Here is an 18,161-nt window from a genome sequence, read left to right on the forward strand (position 1 = left end):
CTAAGAATACAGCTTACAAAATGTTTCTCTCTTGTTTGCTTAGTTGGTTGTTTTATCTGCTACTTCTTGGTTTATATATCACCAAGATTACAAAGCAATAATATAAGATAATAAAACAAAAACTATCAAGTCTAATACTATGCTACTTCATTACTCTATTCCAGCATCTTTGAATATCTTCACAATAACATGGAAATGGCAATGCTTCTTCATTCTCTAAAACAAGTTGAATAGGCTACCACATTCCATTTGCATACACTCGACGCATGTGACTGTATTGTCACTGTCAACAGATGTTTGAATTCTTTATCCGTCGGGTTCATGATCATCCGTCGGGTTGTCTTATTGATCATCCGTCGAATGGCATTGTTGTTTATCCGTCGGGTAGCAATCTGGAACTTGACTTCATTTCATTTATGCAGAATTACAAGACATCATCTATGTACAATTAATCAACCTATTCTGCATATCTAGTTAAAGTCAACATGACTTGAGTACTACTATAGAGTCCAGACAATGTGTATGTAGAAATGTGCTACAGACTTATTGTTACATAAGCTACTCACTCGATAGATAATAAATCATCATCCGTCGGGACTATATTGAGTTATCCGTCCGGACTATAATCCTTATCCGTCGAGTGCTACATTTTTCACTAAGTAAAATCTACCAAGGTGTTTTGTTAATGAAATCATCAAGTACACAACATATACACAACAATTATGTATTAGGTTTCCTTATTGTAGCAGAATAGGATTCCTTATTTATTATGTAACTGTGCACTGTATAAGCACAGATTAGGTTTACACTTAATATGTTGCGTACATTGATATATTATTCGCATAACCTAACTATAACAATTCGTATATTTTTGGCATTATTTAAATGTATAATTATTGAATAATTAAGTAAATAAAATATGTGGATGGGTTCTGTCAGTTGTGTGTTGTTTTATTACTAATTATGCGTGATTATTGGCTTACGAGGATTTTTTTGTATAATTAATCATTGAGCTGTGTTGTTTTGTTTTTATGTTTAAAAGTGATTGTTATTGAAGATTTATTTTTATAAATACTTGGTTTGTTCCTAAATTATTTTTATGGTTTTATAATTACAATAATTATTTTTGGGATTTTATAAAATTTAGAAATCAATATTTTATTAATTATTTAGCCCTAAATGATTTTCTGATTGTATTTAAGTGTAAATTCAATATTACATTCGAGAATATTTCAAAAATTATGAAACTCATATTTTATTAAGTTTGGAATATTTCGAGAATTTTAAATTATTTCGGAATTTTTTGGGATTAAATTCACCCGCACGTTTGTTCGTTAAATTATAAAATGCGGGTTTGACGTGTGTTTCAAAAATGACTTAAAAATTATGAAAATTTAATTTTGTTAATTTTTAATTATTATGAGAATTTCAAATTGCATTTGATTATTTTTCAGTTTAAAATTTACCGCAAATCAGTTCTTTAGATTGCAAATTTCGTACCAATTAAGTAGTATTTGTGTTTACTGCTGATTTTCTGTAGACTAATTATTGATAATTCAGAACAGATAAAATCAATTGGGCTTATCTCCATCTCCCCTGTCTCGATCTCTTTTCTCTTCAGATTCTCTCTCTCCCCCTCAATTCTCCCCTCCTCTCTCTACTACCCTCTGAATCTCTCTTTCTCTCATTTCTATCTCTCTCTCTCTCTTCTTCTCTTTTTGTAATTCACTCCCCTGCAAGACTTCCCCTATTTCCGTTTCATCCGGTTTCCGCCATCTTTCCCGTCGCCGGATTCCTTTTTTCCGTCCGCCATCACCGCTTTTCCGGCTTCCTGGTGCTCTTGTTATATATATGTATATATATTGTGTTTTGTATCGTGTGTGTGTGTGTGGATTCGGGTGTGTGTTGTATTCCTTGTGTTCCATTGTTGATTGGCATTTATGACACTTTATTATGCTCTACTAAGCTTTGAATTGGTGTATTTGTTACTCAAGTTATTATGTGTTTTAATGTGTTTTCTAGTGTTTTTGCATTTCAGGCACTATTCAGGTAATTAGGTGAATTAGCATTGTTTTGGTGCCAATTTGGTGTCCATGTGGTGTTGGAGTAAAAGCTCGTGGAAAGCCGGCTCGAAGCAGCAAGTATTAGGAAGAAATTTGAATTTTTCCCAGAAGGACGGCGCGCCCGCGCTGTGATAGCGTGAGGCCGCGCCGGGGTTCTAAAAATACAGCGCGCCTGCGCTGTGATAGCGCGCGCCCGCGCCGAGGCTGAATTTCAGAATCCTGTTTCTATTGTAATTCTAAAAGGGAAGCTTCCAGATTGTTGAGGGCTGCTATATATATTCATATTAGGTCGTTTTTAATAATACGAAGTCAGAGACGGACCAGAGCGCAATGAGAAGATTGCAAGAGACCTTTAGCACTGTTAGATATATTTGTGATGTCATGTCTAATAATGATTTATGTTTAGTTTTCAGATCTTGACTAACATGACAAATCAGGACTTAACTGGAAATCAGTACTTATACTGAAGTCAGAACTTAAGTTATCAGAACTTAAGTTATCAGAAGATATTCATTAGGAGATAATATCAGGACTTAAGAAGACTTTTAGACAAGGAAGGCGGCTGATTGAAGGAAAAGAAGATTAAGACTAAAACAAGAAGATATATGCATGGAGAAGAATTCTATGATGAATAGAAGACTTGGAGGAAAAGATAACTAATTGATATATTTTAGGATGCAGACTTATATTCGATATCAATTAGAAGATTATCTTGTAACTGTGTGGTATATAAACACAGCATAGGGTTTACACTAGATGTGTTATTGTTATCGAGAATATTATTCATTGTAACCCTAGCAGCTCTCGTGATATTTTGTTCATCACTGAGAGAGAACGGTTCCATTACAATACTGTTTTATTAATAAGAACATTCTGTATTTCATACTTGTGTTCTTAATTCGATTTGATTGTAGTATACACTGTATTCAACCCCCTTCTACAGTGTGTGTGACCTAACAAGTGGTATCAGAGCCTATTTGTTAACACATATACAGTAAAGATCCAAAACAATCATGTCTGAAAAAGAACAAACTCCAACCAAGCCCACCAAAACTGAAGAAACTCCAAAGACTCAAATCTATAGTCGATATGAGACTATTAGGGTTCCCATACTGAAACCTTCTGAATATCCCATATGGAAAGTGAGGATGACTATGTTTCTAGAAGTTACAGATCCAGAATACCTTGACAGAATTAATGAAGGACCACATAAGCCAACCAAGCTCTCTGTTGTAGTTGCAGATCAGCCAACACAGACTGTACCAAAGGAGAAAAGTGAATATATAGCTGAAGATATCTCATCTATTGCCAAGGATGCAAAGGTAAGGCATTTGCTGCATAGTGCCATTGATAATGTCATGTCAAACAGGGTAATTAACTGCAAGACTGCAAAGGAGATATGGGATGCCTTGGAGATAAGATGCCAGGGAACTGATGCAATTAAGAAGAACATGAGGACTATACTCACTCAAGAGTATGAACACTTTGACTCAAAACCTGATGAGTCATTAACTGGTTTATATGACAGATTTGTCAAACTCTTGAATGATTTGTCACTGGTGGATAAGGAATATGATCTTGAAGATACTAATCTTAAATTCCTTTTAGCTCTTCCTGAAAGTTGGGATTTGAAGGCAACTACTATAAGAGACAACTATGCTCTTGATGAAACTACTCTTGATGAAATTTATGGTATGCTAAAAACTCATGAACTTGAGATGGATCAAAGAAGCAAGAGACATGGGAGAAAGTCAAGAACAGTTGCTCTTAAGGCTGAAGAGCAATCCCCCAAAGTGGCTGCCTCAAAGAAAGGCAAAGGAAAGGCTCTCATCACAAAGTCTGATTCAGATTCATCAAGTTCTAATGATGATGATGAGGAGGATTCAGAAACTGAAAGTCTATCTGAGATGAATGCTGATGAAGAGATGATGAGATTGTATGCTCTTATGGTGAAGGGCATCACAAAGATAGCTTACAGGAAATTCAGAAAGGGAAATAAATTTTCCAGGAAAAGTGGAAGTTCTGATAAGAAGGGATTCAGAAAATCTGAAAGACAAAGCAGGAAAGTCTGACAGAGGAGATTACTCAAATATTAAATGCTACAATTGTGGTAATACCATCAATACTAATGAAAGAACAAGATGAAATTTGAATCTGAAAAAAAATGACGATCCTCAAACGGAAAGCTCCGAATGATCAGATGATACCAGGAAAACAGGATTTGCCATTGTCGTTGTCTGGAAATCACGTCGCAAGCTAAGAATCCCAAGTCGCAACATGAACCATGCCGGAGACTTACTATACAGTCGCACTCATCCTCACGACGTCTTATCTTTCTATTTCCTATTCCTAATCCTAACCCTCTACCCAATCCCGACAATCTAGGCTTCTTTCAGTGACTTATAACCTGTAGCTCTGATACCAACCTGTGGCGCCCTCCAAACCCGGGTCAGAAGTTCGGGGTCCATAACACATACACAATATATAAACCTGTATAAGAGATATTATTTATAATGACCCTGCTTCACAAAACCACGGATCGCAACAGGTTAAAGTATGAAAACAAGCCACAACCTTAACTTTCATTACAATGTACCAAATCCCAACTAGTTTAACTTACAACTGATAATACAAATGATTCTTACAATCTTACTATATCTTAACCGAATGAAGCTCCTGCTAGCTCGTTCCAACTGAAACTGGAACCTTAGCCCGCACATTGGACTGAGGAACTTCACTATCATCCATATCCTTTTCAACTGTAAAATATGTAAAAAGATTCGCAAGGGTGAGCTAACTAGCTCAGCAAGTCATAATAACGATAACTGAGGTTAAACAATGATCAAATGAGATAATTCGGAGGAATCAAGTTTCTTTCCAACTAATTATTAGAATTGGATATTTATTTTAAGTTTTAAAAACCAAGGTTAGGCTGCTGATCAGTCACACACTAACCCCGAGCGAAGTACACAACTCAGCTCTACGAAATGGATCCAAGGCACACATTGGCCTAAATCGACCACAAATCTGGTCTGACCACGAATCTGGTCCACATAAAGATAACTATCCAATTCTAAAACAATTTAGCGTAATAAATAATGTAATTCAATAAGCTCGATCATAATCAACAGCGATAAAGCATTGGTATAAAAGCGTAATGCAAATCTTGAGTATCACAAGAGTATATCAGAGTATATATAAGAAATGGTTTCCAATTTGTAAAGGATCAGGTATTAGACGAATACTGATTTTTTAAGGTATAGTTCTTTGGTGTTATAAAGAATGGTTGGAGTATAAAAGTTTCTGTGTTTTTAAACAATTTTGTTCCAGTATTTGGTGTTTGGTAGTTACACATTTGGGGTGTAGTATCATATTTGGGTGGTTTGGTGTCTGAGGATCAACAAAGTAGGGTTTACAAAGAACAAGGCTTACGGCTCAAGATCAAGAAAAATCAGGGTTCAAGGGTAAATAGTTCAAAGCACTTACAATATAAACAAGAGTTATTTCGAATAAGAGCGACATGTTATGAAACAGTTCAAAAATAACTGCGATATATTTTGAAGAAAAGTTCGGAAGTACTTGCCTCACAGGGCTTTACAACTATTACTGATCAATTCTGAGCCAACTCTGCCACTCAGGCTTTAACGTCCAACCACTAGATCCCATTAGATTTGACTTCGACACTCATGTTTTTCTGTTGAAACACTACTGAGCTCGTCGACTGATTACTAGGTTATCTTTAGTCCATCATCCACTTTTAGTGTTCCCGACTATAACCTACAGGGTCGAAATACCCTACGTTAGACGTCTAGGTATGCTTGACATATCCTCGATACTGATTCTTATCCAACGATATTTAAACCCGACTCGTAACTATTTATATTAGAATAACACAGAGAACAATTAGGGTTCACATTCTCGAAATCGATCCAGTGTTCATTTTCAAAAAAAACATGTATACTCGTCATTTTACGAAATTAGGGTTACTGTGTTTTGGACAAAACATACAACACAACATACAATCAGCTTCTGTATAGAATATACGTATATGTATTTACTTATTCTCGCTCGATGTCCCGATATCATCGGGTACGCTCCCGTATTTCCGTTGTTCGATTTTCCGGAAATCGGACAGCGTCTCCTTTGTTTATCGGACTACCCGTCGAAACATCATCGACATCAATAACACAAATCACAATCTAATTTTTCACAATTCCACAACCATTCCCATACGAAACTAATTACAGGACTCATTTTATTTATTTTATAAAAAATTTAGGACTCAGAATAAATTCATCACCGTCCACCGTCGACTCACCGAAGATCATTATTGACGGCGGCAAAATTTGTCGGTGCCCGAATCATTCGGGTTTCCAATACGAATTTTACCAATTTAAATCTCGAATAATTAAGTTAAATATCCGAATAATCACAAAGTTCATTCGAAATTTTTCATAAAATTAGATTAAAATTTGAATTCCAAAAAGTGTGGAACAATCGAATTATACAGAATCTAAACCAAAAGCAGTGACTTGCAACACATAAAACAACGAAACGGAAACACGCGCGTGTGCGTTACACGTGCGTGTGCGTTACACGCACGCCGGCCACCACGCCGGAATACGCACGGCGGCGGCTGGAAGAAAATAACAAAAGATATCAAAACAGGCACAACAGACACAGGCTGACATCATACACACGAACATATATATACACGTATACACAGATTGTCAACACAAATAGAACCAACCAAGCTAAGGATTCAAGCGGCGGCTCACCGGGCACGGCCGGAAAAATGAAACGGCGGCGAACAGGAACAGCCGAGAGGAGAAACAGAGAAAGAGAACAGAGAGTAAAGAAATTGATGTAAAAGGAATAAAGAAAATGACTTGCTGCTTGTTTGGTTTGCACATGACACGTATCAATAATTCTGATACGTGTCAAATTCTTTTATAAGGATTTGACACGTGTCCCTGAATATCCGGGAGTCAAAACTTTACCCCAAATTCGCAATTTATCGGACAAAGTTACGCGAAAACAATACCAAAACATCTTGAAATATTATAAATACCCTAAAATTAATAAAAACAAGATTTTAGAAATTTTAAAATAAATTTTTGAAGCGCAATAAATACCCGGATTTAGCGATTGGATGGAACCAGGTGTGGTTAAAATACATCGAAATAAATCTAAATTAGTCTTAAAATGTCAGACATATCCCGAAGTAAATAAAAACGTAATTCTCATAATTTTAAAACAATTTCTGAAATGCAGTTTATACCCACTTTCAACAATTGAATGAAACAACGCGCGGGTGAAATTAGTCCCGAAAATTTCCAAAATAATTTTAAAATTCTCGGAATATTCCAAACTTAAATAAGTATGAGTTTCATAATTTTTGAAAAGTTTTGGAATTAAATATGGATTTTACAAATAAAAGCAATAAGAAAATCATTTAAAAATAAATAATTAATAAAATATTGATTTCTCAATTTTATAAAATCTTAAAAATAATTAATGTAATTATAAAATCATAAAAACAATTTTAGAGACACTCCAAGTATTTACGCAAATAAATTTGCACCAAATTCACTTTTGAAAATAAAAACAATCCAATACGATCCCATAATTAATTACACGAACAATCCAGTATATTATAAATCACACATCAATAGTCAAATAACACATAGCTATCAAAACCAATACACATATTGTATTTATTTAATAATTTCCATAAATACATAAATAAATAATTCAAAAATACACGAGTCGTTATATCCTCCCCCCTTAAAAGGATTTTGTCCTCAGAATCTGGTCTAATAAATTAAATGAGGATATTTGTCAAGCATATCTGACTCTAATTTCCAGGTAGACTCTTCTATTCGAGGATTTCAAACGTATTCATAATAGATATACACTCATTTCCAAAGACTCGCCTTTAACGATCAAGAATTTGGATCGATCACTATATGTAGAACAAACTTGGACAATAGCCCGCTAGCTCCTAATCAATTATTTAATTGAAATCAGATACTTATCGCTTTAACATTAACAGGCAAAACACATTATGTGTACACACTGTTGTGACGGTAATATCAACTCCTGAACAATTTTATCTATATTTATCAATACCTCAAATGGTTTACTAATTTTAGGACTTAACATGTCCCTTGTACTCAAACTTATCCAGTCTCTTTCAAGATGAAACTTGTACTAACACTACTGGTTCTATTTCTATACTCATATTCTTTCTCGATACAATTTCTCCTTCTTTCTTTGTCTACTCCAAACTGCTTCAATCAATATTACTACGCTCTTGGTGTGCTGAATTAACTTAGAATTTGACAACTTTCTTTCTCCTACTTTATTTTAATAAAAATGGGGACCTACACTTGCGTTCACATGAAGCTTGGTAAAGTGGCATTCCAAAGCTGACATCGCTGATAATTGATCATTCCAGTTTTTTCTTAAAACTCAACCTCTCAACATATCTTACATTTTCTCAATCACTTCCGTACTTTGACTCTTCGTTTAAGGATGATAGGTAGTGCTCGTTTTCAACTTGGTTTCAAAACATTTAAACATCTCTTACTCTTTTCCATCAGTTAAGGCTGAAAAGTAATCTCATATATTCACGTATTATCACCTTTAAGTATTTGAACTTCAGATTCCACTCTTCCCAATTCGTTTATTAACTCCTTAGTGGTCTTAATTACATCCAATCCTTTCTGTCGGTATAAGGCATCTGTTATCATACGACTTTGCTTAGGTAGTTGTTAATAGATTAATTCAGAATCTTTTGTTAACCTTAGTCAAAATTTCATTCTTGAAGACTCAACGAATAGTTGCTTTCCTTCTGATCTTTGGAGAAAAATCCTTGGGCATTCCACGCAGACTTTCTTATTCTTTGAGTAGCTGAGGATGTTATCAATAAATACAGTTTACTTATCTAAGTACTCCTTATTCACCACGTTTCTTAATTTCTTATAGCCACCTGATACACTCGTCATTTCACATAATATCACCAGAGTTTGCAATGTTCTTAACTCACTTTAATCGTAATATCTGATATTTTCTCAGGTTGGATCTTAAGTTAATCCTCGAGATATAATATATTGCTTGAATTAGGTCTCATAGGAAATTAATTTTTTGTAGGGGTCACTTATTCTTATTCGTTGTTTTGCTAAACTCCCGATAATCAGTACATACTCTCATAATTTCATTCCTTTTCTCCTTTAACGTCACTGGTACACTTCACGATTCGCTTCTTGTAAAGTTGCTTCCTGGTTCTGCCTTATCCACTAGGCCTTCCAATACTTCATCTTAACTCTTTGACATGTCCAACATCTCCTGATTTATCTTGAAATTTCCTTCTTATATCTGGTTATCACTATTTTTTCTTTAAATTTCCATATATCTTGGCATCTCTTCAATAACTTAAATACTTAATATTGTGAATTCCATGTGGGATGTCATTTCTTAATTCTTCTACTTGTAGCATCCAAGTGCTGGAAGAAAATCTGGAGATATCGTGATCGTTCTCCTGGGCGCATGAATTTCCTTTTACTAACTACTAACATCGTGATCCATTATCTTCTCTCGACATCTTATCTTTCCCTTCACAACTTCAACTGAAAGGTCATACTATCCATCCTTGTTCCTTTTGGATTATGAACTTTAGCTTCCAATTCCAACCTCTAGAATTCTACAGTTAATTCTTTTGGTGCAGTCTCTATGTTCGTTCTCTCCTTTTTGCTTATCGCTTGCCACTACATTTGCTTTTCCTCGTGAATACATACTTCAAATTTTTATGGTCCGTATAAATCTTACACCTTTCTCCATACATATAATGTTTTCCAATTTTTCAAAGCGAGTATTATTACTTCTAGTTCCAAATTATGAGTAGGGTACTTCTGCTCATAAGTTTCGGTTGTCTGGATGCATATACAATAACTTTATTGTGCTGCATCAACACACATCCTATTCCCCTATGAGAAGTATTACTATAAACTACAAAATCTCCTTGATACTTTCAAAGTGATAAAATAGGTGACGTAACTATTCTTTCATTTAACTCCGCAAAACTTTCTTCACCATTCTCCACTTCATATAAACTTCTTGCTTTTCCTGGTTAGTTTCGTCAAAGGTATTGCAACTTTCAAGAAATCTTGCACAAATTTTCAATAATAACCGGTCCAGGGTAAAACTTCTTACTTTTGTTGGTGCTTTTGACCTTTCTTCATTCATAGTTACTTTAATTTCTACTGGATCTCCATTAGTCTCCTCCTCACTGATTACTTATGCTTTCTACCTTCAAAACTTTCACCTTGTAAATTTTACATACAACTTCTTTCTTCTCCGACTCCCCAGTTGTCATTAAATGCTTCACATGGTCCTTCGTTGACTTTAAGTAACACAAATATAACTCATCCAGATATTCTTTAAAGATTGTGTCCATCCAGTTTAAATATTACGGGTATGTTGGTTAATCCAAACGACAATACTTAGAATTTTATAACCATAGTTCCTAGTTCTGAAAATTATCTTGATATATCCATAGGTTAAATCTTCCATTGATAATACCCAAATTTTAAATCAATATTAGAAAATACTCTGCTTCTTTCATCTGATCAAACAAATTATTAGTTCGAGGTAACGGATACTTGCTCTTGATAGTAAACTTGTTGAACATTCGCTAATCAACGCATAAGCTCATACTTCCATCGTTCTTATTAACAATCAGTACTGGCGCACCTTAGGGGTTACACTAGGTCTAATCGCTCTTTCTTCTAACATCTCTTGTATCTGCTTTGCTAACTTCCTCATTTTAACTGGTGCCATTTTATGTAAGTCCTTGGTCACTTGCTTCGTTTCAGGTGCTAAGTCAATCGCGAGCTTCACTTCTCTATCTGGAGGAAATATTGATAACTCATTTGGAAACATATCTTGAAACTCTTTAATTGCTATAAAATCTTCAAATTTTGTTTGCTTCTGACTTTTATTTATCTCATGACCACCATTATGCTCACATCTTGATCACCGTAATCATCGTTAACAAATTCTTTACTCTCCTTCTTTCATCTGCTGAACCTCATAACCTTCTCATTTGGCGTCCTCAGAATTATCTTTTCATCACGATGGTCTGTCTAGACATCACGCTTTAATAGTTAATCCATTCCTTAGAATAATGTCAAATCCTCTTATCTTCCATGATATCAATTCTTCACAACTTATTGCCAGAAATCTCAATTCCGCCATTGGTACTCACTTATTTAACAACTACACATTCTTGACTTGCTAGTCCTTTAATCAAAATCTTATCAATTCAACAGGGTAATTTATCTTATCAACAAAACCTTGGGAGCTAAACAATCAAGTTGCTCTCACATATTTCAATAGTTTAACACATAAGGTATCCACGATAATCATTCACATCACCACATCCGTATTCTGAATAACATATTTCACAGGAAAATTGCAATTTCTCGTTCTCGGAGACGTATTCCTCATTGGATTAGATTCCCTTGACTCTTAGTGCATCCCTGACTGGGGCTAGTGATTTGCAATCCTCTCCATATACCCTTATTTCCTTTCCATGTATGAGAGGTAGATGGAACTTCGTCCACTTGGTTTATAATACGTTGATTTGCTTGAGAAACTTTTGCAAAGAACGACGGTATAACGAAATAACTAGAAGGATTCATAATTCAATAAACTTGAAGTTGAAAAGAAGGAAGAAATAATGATTTGGATATGAATGAGACAACCACATTGGTACTTAAGATGGTCAGTCTTTCATACCATATGACATACAGCACATGATTAGGTGGCGTCCCACCCGACTCTTCGTCATTCTGACAAAGTGTCTCACCATAACACTGTTTGTCCAAATCAGAAAGCAAAAATTGAGGGAAACAATTAAGTTTAAAAGGAATGCAATATCCTCCTTTTCAATATCATATCAAGGAGTTTATTTAAGAAAAGAAGTTCATACTTATTTAGGAATCAAAAAGGAATATAAGCTGTAATATTGAAGACAAGAACGATACCATTGGTCACCATCCACATTTCACTTGTATTCATCTTTCGAGCTTGTTCGATCATATCTCCATTGTGTCATATAATAACTTTAGAAAGTACGTTGAAATGCCTTCGCAAATTAAGCATTATGGTAGATTCTTACTTGTCACGTCTTGCGTCTTTAACATCACACCTATACGTATAATACTTTAACAATTCAATCATAATGGCGTCCCTAGCAGATAACCTCGAATTTCCATTTTCAATTTAGAATAACCTCGAATCATTCAACATGGCGATCTTTTTGTTAATAATATTCTTCTTTTAGAAAAATCTGGAAATCTTCTCAATCTCCTTCAGTCATACTCAGGCTTCTGTTAGATCAATGAATTCTTTGAACTTGGATAGTCCTAGTAATTGGATGAGTAATTGCTCCGTACGCTGATTCTGTTGTTAATCTTATCAAACAATATTTGTACCATTCTGTTAGGAATGATCAACTTCTTCATAATCGCAGGTTACTTCGTTCTCTGAATTAGCAATACTAAGTCTGAAGCAGCATCCTTCCAGGTAATCCAGGTCTTCTAACAAACAAGAAATTCAAGTAGTAACTTGACAACCAATGTTTAAAAATCATTTTATTCAAAAAGGCTTTTAGAAATTTTGTAAGGGAAAAATCTTTTTCGAGAACTTGTTAAAAATTTTGAAAATCACAAATCTGGTTTTCCTTACTATATGAGTTGGTTGTTGTCCTTCCGACCTATAACAAGGTACCAAATTAAAGAATCGATGACATAAAGGTCCATTCACTTCAATCTACCTCCTCTCCTTTATTGGGTCCATTTGTCTTCCTTAATCAATGATCACTTCAATTTTCGTTGCATGTTATCGTATTAATAGCTTCACATCAAAACTTCCATACTGGTAATGCTCCTGTCATCAACTTTGCAGTCATTTAGTAGAACAGGTTATCCAATAGTCAACAAGTCTATTTCATAGAACAAAATTTGCTCATATCACATCACATCACTACTTTACATATCGCATTTTTCGTAGCACCATCATCTAATTCTACAAAAATCCCAGATTTATCCTTTTCTCTTTAACTTCTTTAATATTCCTCTAGTCCATCCCACAAGTTAATCACGGATGGTCTATTCACTAGTGGCTCCATTTAATCTGGTAACAGTTATCCTCCGAAACACATGAATCTTCTTTCTAAACTCCTTCGCACCTTTATAAATATCTCATGTACTTACCATTTACTGTAGCTATCACATCCCTTCTCATAATTACTGTTGTTCCATAAGACAGGTTTTTAAACTGAGGGTATAGAATATGGTGTACAGTAAACTGAAAAGATACATTCATAGTTGAATGTGCAGAAGAACAAGAATAAGCAAATGGAGGTTCTTGAATAGGTAGCCTCGCATCAAGTGGTGATAGAATAGCGTAGAATAACTTAGAGAGGCGCAACCGTCATAATAGAAGGTAATACCATCAATACTAATGAAAGAACAAGATGAAATTTGAATCTAAAAAAAAATGACGATCCTCAAACGGAAAACTCCGAATGATCAGATGATACCAGGAAAACAGGATTTGCCATTATCGTTGTCTGGAAATCACGTCGCAAGCTAAGAATCCCGAGTCGCAACACGAACCATGCCGGAGACTTACTATACAGTCGCACTCATCCTCACGACGTCTTATCTTTCTATTTCCTATTCCTAATCCTAACCCTCTATCCAATCCCGACAATCTAGGCTTCTTTCAGTGACTTATAACCTATAGCTCTGATACCAACCTGTGGCGCCCTCCAAACCCGGGTCAGAAGTTCGGGGTCCATAACATATACACAATATATAAACCTGTATAAGAGATATTATTTATAATGACCCTGCTTCACAAAACCACAGATCGCAACAGGTTAAAGTATGAAAACAAGCCACAACCTTAACTTTCATTACAACGTACCAAATCCCAACTAGTTTAACTTACAACTGATAATACAAATGATTCTTACAATCTTACTATATCTTAACCGAATGAAGCTCCTGCTAGCTCGCTCCAACTGAAACTGGAACCTTAGCCCGCACATTGGACTGAGGAACTTCACTATCATCCATATCCTTTTCAACTGTAAAATATGTAAAAAGATTCGCAAGGGTGAGCTAACTAGCTCAGCAAGTCATAATAACGATAACTGAGGTTAAACAATGATCAAATGAGATAATTCGGAGGAATCAAGTTTCTTTCCAACTAATTATTAGAATTGGATATTCATTTTAAGTTTTAAAAACCAAGGTTAGGCTGCTAATCAGTCACGCACTAACCCCGAGCGAAGTACACAGCTCTACTCTATGAAATGGATCCAAGGCACACATTGGCCTAAATCGACCATAAATCTGGTCTGACCACGAATCTGGTCCACATAAAGAAAACTATCCAATTCTAAAACAATTTAGCGTAATAAACAATGTAATTCAATAAGCAAGATCATAATCAACAGCGATAAAGCATTGGTATAAAAGCGTAATATAAATCTTGAGTATCACAAGGGTATATCAGAGTATGTATAAGAAAAGGTTTCCAGTTTGTAAAGGATCAGGTATTAGACGAATACTGATTTTTCAAGGTATTGTTCTTTGGTATTATAAAGAATGGTTGGAGTATAAAAGTTTCTGTGTTTTTAAACAATTTTGTTCCAGTACTTGGTGTTTGGTAGTTACACATTTGGGGTGTAGTATCATATTTGGGTGGTTTGGTGTCTGAGGATCAACAAAGTAGGGTTTACAAAGAACAAGGCTTATGGCTCAAGATCAAGAAAAATCAGGGTTCAAGGGTAAATAGTTTAAAGCACTTGCAATATAAATAAGAGTTATTTCGAATAAGAGCGACATGTTATGAAACAGTTCAAAAATAATTGCGATATATTTTGAAGAAAAGTTCAGAAGTACTTGCCTCACAGGGCTTTACAACTATTACTGATCAATTCTGAGCCGACTCTGCCGCTCAGGCTCTAACGTCCAACCACTAGATTCCATTGGATTCGACTTCAACACTCAGGTTTTTCTGTTGAAACACTACTGAGCTCGTTGACTGATTACTAGGTTATCTTTAGTCCATCATCCACTTTCAGTGTTCCCGACTATAACCTACAGGGTCGAAATACCCTACGTTAGACGTCTAGGTATGCTTGACATATCCTCGATACTGATTCTTATCCAACGATATTCAAACCCGACTCGTAACTATTCATATTAGAATAACACAGACAACAATTAGGGTTCACATTCTCGAAATCGATCCAGTATTCGTTTTTTAAAAAAACATGTATACTCGTCATTTTACGAAATTAGGGTTACTGTGTTTTGGACAAAACATACAACACAACATACAATCAGGTTCTGTATAAAATATACGTATATATATTTACTTATTCTCGCTCGACGTCCCGATATCCTCGGGCACGCTCCCGTATTTCCGTAGTTGGATTTTCCGCATTTGCCGTGGATTTAACTTCAGAGGTTATGCTAACATTTTTCATATCAGATTTTACAGTATAGACTTTGCATCAGAATTTATACTAGAAGGAATTAAAGCAACTTTCTTCAAAGAAGGTTTTATTTGATAATAATCATATTACAAACTATGATATTCCTTACAAGTATAAATGGAATGCCATAAACTACCACAATAAAAACAAGGATTTGTGGTTTAAACCTAACAGACTGACTCTTAACTCCTGATTTAGGAGGTAAAGAGTTTATATCCTTTTTCTTCCTGCAAAAAGAAGCAAGATGGTTAGTGTTTCCACATTTATTGCATCTCTTTCTAGGAGCATTAGGAACAGGCTTTTAATTATTGCTTTTATTCACACCTTCCTTTCCATTCCTATTTTTCCTAGGTGGCTTGACCTTGTTTACATTCTTAATCTCTTTCAGCTTATACTTAAACTGCTTCCTTGTCATTAAGCCTATGTTAACTTCAACTGGTTTATCCTGTTTTAATTTTTCAGAAGTTGACTCTGCCTTAACTTCTGTATCATTATCTTTCATCTTTTTAGAATCAGACTTTACAGTTTTAGCTACAAACTTAACAGGATTTACCTTTGGCTTATTACTCTGTTTAACAATAATTGGCTTAATTTGTTCAGTTCTTGTTTCACTTTTATCATCTCCATAACCTAAGCCCTCTTTCCAGTTTCCACTACTTAGCAAATTCTGAGTTGTTCTGCCAGAGTTAGTCCAAGTCCTGATAATCTCTCTTTCCTTTTCTAACTCGGTTTTTAGAGATTGATTCAATTTTAACACTTCATCTCTAACATAAAAGGCATCATCTCTTTCTTTCTGAGTTTGATGGAACATAACTAACTTTTTTTCTAAATAGTCATTCCTTTTCTTATTAGTAATATGGTTTTAAGATAAGATCTCAACTCAGTAATATAATCAGTATGAAAAGCATAAGTTGTTTGAGGTACCTTTTATAACGACTCGTGTATTTTTGAATTATTTATTTATGTATTTATGGAAATTATTAAATAAATAAAATCTGTGTATTGGTTTTAACAGCTATGTATTGTTTGACTATTGATGTGTGATTTATAATATACTGGATTATTCGTGTGATTAATTATGGGATCGTATTGGATTGTTTTCATTTTCAAAAGTGAATTTGGTGCAAATTTATTTGCGTAAATACTTGGAGTGTCTCTAAAATTGTTTTTATGATTTTATAATTACATTAATTATTTTTAAGATTTTATAAAATTGAGAAATCAATATTTTATTAATTATTTATTTTTAAATGATTTTCTGATTGCTTTTATTTGTAAAATCCATATTTAATTCCAAAATTTTTCAAAAATTATGAAACTCATATTTATTTAAGTTTGGAATATTCCGAGAATTTTAAAATTATTTTGGAAATTTTCGGGACTAATTTCACCCGCGCGTTGTTTCATTCAATTGTTGAAAGTGGGTATAAACTGCATTTCAGAAATTATTTTAAAATTATGAGAATTATGTTTTTATTTACTTCGGGATATGTCTGACATTTTAAGACTAATTTAGATTTATTTCGATGTATTTTAACCGCACCTGGTTCCATCCAATCGCTAAATCCGGGTATTTATTGCGCTTCAAAAATTTATTTTAAAATTTCTAAAATCTTGTTTTTATTAATTTTAGGGAATTTATAATATTTCAAGATGTTTTGGTATTGTTTTCGCGTAACTTTGTCCGATAAATTGTGAATTTGGGGTAAAGTTTCGACTCCCGGATATTCAGGGACACGTGTCAAATCCTTATAAAAGAATTTGACACGTATCAGAATTATTGATACGTGTCCTGTGCAAACCAAACAAGCAGCAAGTCATTTTCTTTATTCCTTTTACATCAATTTCTTTACTCTCTGTTCTCTTTCTCCATTTCTCCTCCCGGCTGTTCCTGTTCGCCGCCGTTTCATTTTTCCGGCCGTGCCCGGTGAGCCGCCGCTTGAATCCTTAGCTTGGCTGGTTCTATTTGTGTTGACAATCTGTGTATACGTGTATATATATGTTCATGTGTATGATGTCAGCCTGTGTCTGTTGTGCCTGTTTTGATATCTTCTGTTATTTTCTTCCAGCCGCCACCGTGCGTATTTCGGCGTGGTGGCCGGCATGCGTGTAACGCACATGCGCGTGTTTCCGTTTCGTTGTTTTATGTGTTGCAAGTCACTGCTTTTGGTTTAGGTTCTGTGTAATTCGATTGTTCCACACTTTTTGGAATTCGAAGTTTAATCTAATTTTGTGAAAAATTTCGAATGAACTTTGTGATTATTCGGATATTTAACTTAATTATTCTAGATTTAAACTGGTAAAATTCGTATTGGAAACCCGAATGATTCGGGCACCGACAAATTTATTCCGAGTCCTAAATTTTTTTATAAAATAAATAAAATGAGTCATGTAATTAGTTTCGTATGGGAATGGTTGTGGACTTGTGAAAAATTAGATTGTGATTTGTATTATTGATGTCGATGATGTTTCGACGGGTAGTCCGATATCGTTTTATTCCACTATTATAAGCCATTACA

This window comes from Apium graveolens, chromosome 1, assembly GCF_009905375.1.
Source record: "Apium graveolens cultivar Ventura chromosome 1, ASM990537v1, whole genome shotgun sequence".
Classification (NCBI taxonomy): domain Eukaryota; kingdom Viridiplantae; phylum Streptophyta; class Magnoliopsida; order Apiales; family Apiaceae; genus Apium; species Apium graveolens.